At 39.0% G+C, this 4994-nt stretch overlaps 1 non-coding gene across 1 annotated transcript; it reads left to right on the top strand.

Moving 5' to 3' along the window:
• Positions 1-331: 331 nt before the first annotated feature.
• Positions 332-434, top strand: LOC129009091 (U6 spliceosomal RNA). Its single transcript, XR_008492635.1, has one exon. It is a non-coding gene; the product is annotated as a U6 spliceosomal RNA (small nuclear RNA).
• The last annotated feature ends 4560 nt before the right edge of the window (positions 435-4994 follow it).

Here is a 4994-nt window from a genome sequence, read left to right as displayed (position 1 = left end):
GTAACAAACGTTCACAAAAGTTGAGAGACTCAGACAATAAACACCTGTCTACCCTTCTTTAGATCTAACACAAAAATAAGAAGTTTATAGTGTAGGGGACAGGGGAAAACTTCCCCTTCATCCTCTGAAAGTTCACTGAAAATCAGCTGACAAAAGGCAGACAATTAGGAGAAAAGGAATACAAATGTATTTGATCATAGTGTTACATGACATGGGAGCCTTCAGAATCAAGACCCAAAGATGCAAAGAAAATGTTCATTTTTATGTTTAGGTTCAACAAGGTGTGGACAGCCATGTAGAAATATGATTGGACAAAAAAAGGTATGATCGCTTGCTTTGGCAGCACGTATACTAAAACTGGAACAATACAGAGGAGATTAGCATGGCCCCCTTACCAGGATGGCACGCAATTTAGTGAAGAGCTCCATAAAAATAAAAATTTTAAATTTAAAAAAATGGTATGATCTAATGCTAATGGACAATAGTGAAACCCAGCAAGTCCTGTCTGTTTATATCCTGTTTGGCCTCTCTGTGCAGCAATTCCTTCCTCCTAGGTATGAGGCAGTGCTCACTCTCTCTCTCTCTCTCTCTCTGTCTCTCTGGAATGGGGTTCTTATGACCTACAATCAAAGTAGACCTGAGAATTTATTTATGGCCAACTCTTACACAGAAAGGTGGAGTCACAGGGAGGTTAGAACAATATGTTTAGGTTTTATGGCTGGCTTTGGAGAAAAAGCGTTCTGGTTTCCATGACCCACCTTAGGCAAGAGGTATTGTAGTTTCTACAGCTAACCTTGGGGAAGAATGAAGGACCACCCACCTGACACAGGAAGGCAGGAGGAAGTCAGAGAAAAACTTTTACTTCTGAGGCTACTTTTGAGGCCTTCATTATAGGGTATTGTTTTCTGAGACCTTATGATAGCAATGATTTTCTTTTCTCTGTCTTTCCATGCTGTCATGTTTGCACCCTTTCTTTCCAGCCAAACTTCCCACTCATTAGCAACTTTCATATATTTAAATAGTCCCCTAAGGCCAGAATGTCCTTTCTCCCCGTTCCTATATGTCCCAAACATAAACACCACTTCCTCCATACAGCTTCACTGAGCCTCTTATTTGGAAATCATCCTCTTTTCACACTCAGCTCTTCATCTGTCCTTAGATGGTCCCCATCACTCCCATGTAACTATTAGATTCAATGCTTTTCCCACTGCACTTAGATTATATTCATTTCTCTCAAATAACCTAGAGCTCTTCCCATACTCCATAAATATTTGCTAAATAATTGGATGGATTAAAAGTAGCAGAAGGGTGGAGCAGAAGCTAGGGGATGTTGTCTTTAAATTACCAAAGGCAGTTTGTGAACATGAGACCTATTTCTTTCTGACCAATAGTCCTGGCCTGGGGTCTGGGATATGGTTTACCTTCCACCCATGTGTGTGTAAACAATGTGATGTTTACATGGAGGTCCCTTTGAAGAGTTTAATAACTATATTGGTTTTCCTCACATCTCTAGTAACCATACTGAGTTGGTGTTCCTAGTGACCATTTCCTCTCTCTTTAAGCTAATCAGGATTGATAGCTACCATTTAGTTCAATACACTCCATTTACTGATGAGGCTTCACTGTTAGGGTTACCCAGCATAGCACTAATCATGACAGATAACCAGCCCATATGCTGAGAAGTTTACACAAGTTAATTCTCCAACCCTCATAACTTCCCTGTGAGGTGAGTATTGTTATTATCCCCATCCTACAGATGAAAAAATAGAGGCTCGATGAGGTTATGTTCTTGCCCAAATCACACAATGGCAAAGCCAGGACTTTAACCCAGATGAGTCTTGATCCCAGAGCCCTTGCACTGAACAATTTCTCTGGTCTGCTAATAAGATGTCAGAGAAGAAGCCAAACCAAGCAAGTGCTCTTTTTACTGTCATACACTGTCACGACTCTCTGGGTCACTGGAAGGCAAATATCTCCTAATTCCTTCAAAACAGCAAATGTTCTGATGAAGTGGTTGAGGACACACGTGTGGGAAACATGCAGCTCCTCTAAAAGAATGTCCATAAATATATTGGAAATATACTTATTGAAGAAGCTGTGTGTGGGAATTATTAACCTGGAGTTGTCTTTAAGGTAGCACACATATAATTACACTTATTACAGATTAGGCAACTCTCTAAGTACTGATGCTCTACATAGATTAACTTATTTAACCCTCACAAAAGTCTTATGAAGGAGATGCTATTGTCTCCAAATTACTGATACAGAGAATGAGGTCAAGGGATGAAGCAATTTGCTCACGTTAACACAACCAGTAAGTACTCAGCTGGGATTTGAACAGGTTGTGTGGTGCCAGAATCTAGTAGGCATCTACCTCAAAGGTAGAATACTTCTTGGCAGCTTGTTTTTGGATTTACCCATTAAATAGACTTTGGACAAAATTGCCTAGAGAGGAAAGAAAACTTGAAGACAAAGTGAGCTAAGTGAGAAGAAATATCTTCATTTAAATTGGAGAACACACCCAAAGAACAGGAAGAAAGGGACTTTTGCCCTTCATTTGTTTCTAATTATGGAAAGAAAAAGGAGATAAACTAGGAAGAAAGAAAATAAGGCCCATTTCAAAGATTCACCAAAAAAAAAAAAAAAAAGAAAGAAAGGAATTCAAAAGCAACACAGTTATAAGGTAAGTGTATGTGTAACAGTTTTTTTAAAAATTGCCAGCCAGGCACGGTAGCTCACGCCCATAATCCCAGCACTTTGGGAGGTCAAGGCTGGTGGATGACCTGAGGTCAGGAGTTCAAGACCAGCCTGGCCAACATGGTGAAACCCTGCCTCTATTAAAAATATAAAAATTAGCTGGGCATGGTGGTGGGAGCCCGTAATCCCAGCTACTTGGGAGGCTGAGGTAGGAGAATCGCTTGAACCTGGGAGGCAGAGGTTGCTGTGAGCCAAGATTGTGCCACTGCACTCCAGCCTGGGTGACAGAGCAAGACGCCATCTAAAAAAAAAAAAAAAAAAAAAAACTGCCAAACTATTTTCAAAAGTGATTGTACCATTTTACATTCCCACTGGAGTTCCATTGGTCTACATCTTTGTCCACTCTTGATATATCAATCTTTTTCATTCTAGTGACTCTAATGTATACTATTTTTAAATTACACTGTGGTTTTAATTTATATTTTCTCAGTGATAAATGATGTTGAGCCTTTTCATGTGCTTATTTGCTCTCTCCATGTCTTCTTGCTGAAGTGTCTGTTCAAATAATTTGTCCTTTTTTCTCTTCTTTTTTTTAACTTCTTTTAGTGACTTCATTTTGTTAAAATAATTTGTCCTTGTTGCTTAATTGGGTTTTTTGTTCTCATACTATTGAATGTTAAGAGTTACAGCCATTCCACTCCTAGCTACTTACCCAAGAGAACTGAAAACATATGTCCACACAAAGACCCAAACGTGAATGTTCATAGCAGCTTTATGAGTAATATTCAAAAGCCACAAATAACCCAAATGTTCACCTACAAGTGAGTGGATAAGCAAACTGTGGTATATTCATACAATAGAAAGGAACAAAATAGCAGTACACACAAAACAATGGATGAATTTCATGGTTGAAAGAAGGCAGACAAGAAGAAAATACAAATAGAATTTCACTTATAGAATATTGTAGAAAATACAAACTAATGTATAATTACAGAAAGCAGATCAGTGGTTGCCTGAAGAAGGAAGGGTAAAGGGGACAGGCTACAAAGGGGCCCAAGGACATTTTCTAGGTGATAGATATATTCACTCTCTTAACTATAGAGATGGTGTCACAGGTATATATGTCAAAACTTATCAGCCGGGAGCAGTGGCTCATGCCTGTAATCCCAGCACTTTGGGAGGCCGAGATGGGTGGATCACAAGGTCAGGAGTTCGAGACCAGCTGGGCCAATATGGTGAAAGCCTGTCTTTACTGAAAATACAAAAATTAGCCAGGCCTGGTGGCACACGCCTTTAATCCCAGCCACTCAGGAGGCTGAGGCGGGAGAATCACTTGAACCTGGGAGGCAGAGGTTGCAGTGAGCCGAGATCGCGCCACTGCACTCCAGCCTGGGAGGCAGATGTTGCAGTGAGCCGAGATCGCGCCACTGCACTCCAGCCTGGGCGACAGAGTAAGACTCTGTCTCAAAAAAAAAAAAAAGAAATTATCGAAGTGTGAATTCAAATATGTGCAGTCTATGGTATGTCAATGATAGCTCAACAAAAATTATTTTTTAAGAAAGAAATTGAAACAACAGAAGAGAAGCTCTGAGTAATATTTTCATTTCCATAGCTAAGGAGCTATTCACCACCCCGGGGTTTCAGTACCTAAAGTAGATTAAAGTAAAGAAAGAAACAAAGAAGTCCCCTTAAAGAAGAATAGAGCAATAGAAATGAATTTTATGACTTAAACATTTTCTAATTTTTCATGGAAATAAGTTTGTGATTTAAGAAGGGAGGGGTGCTGCTTCCATACAATTCAATCCAGTGGGGGGCCTCTTTGCAGACAGGGGTTCTTAGAACCATATAAATGGAGCATCCAGTCTGGGAAAAAACAACAAAATCCTCAGCCCTGTGAAACTCAAGGTGTTCTAGTCACACAAAGTAAACACTGCCTTATTCACACAACAAACTAATCCAATTTTTATATTTCCCATGCCACAATAGTCTCTTTCTAAATAGTTAATACCCCCATCTGTTTATCTTCAATAATGTTCTAAGTATCTTGAATAACTGGAACATTATTTTTATGCATTTTATACATTTTTTAAAATTGTAATTTATATAAGTGTATGCATGATTGTGTAATAAGATGTCATTTTACATGCATTGGCAATAAACTTGAAATTGTAATTCACGTGGTGGTAATATCTCACAAGTTTTCAGACCTAATACCTGAATCTATTAAGAGAGAGTAAACACTTTCTGAAATAACATTATTTTTTCCAAGATATTCAGGAAAGAGAAAACATGATTCA

Source organism: Pongo pygmaeus, chromosome 9, assembly GCF_028885625.2.
Source record: "Pongo pygmaeus isolate AG05252 chromosome 9, NHGRI_mPonPyg2-v2.0_pri, whole genome shotgun sequence".
Classification (NCBI taxonomy): Eukaryota; Metazoa; Chordata; class Mammalia; order Primates; family Hominidae; genus Pongo; species Pongo pygmaeus.
Note: the sequence above shows the minus strand (reverse complement) of the source record. Positions and strands in the feature narration are given on the sequence as shown.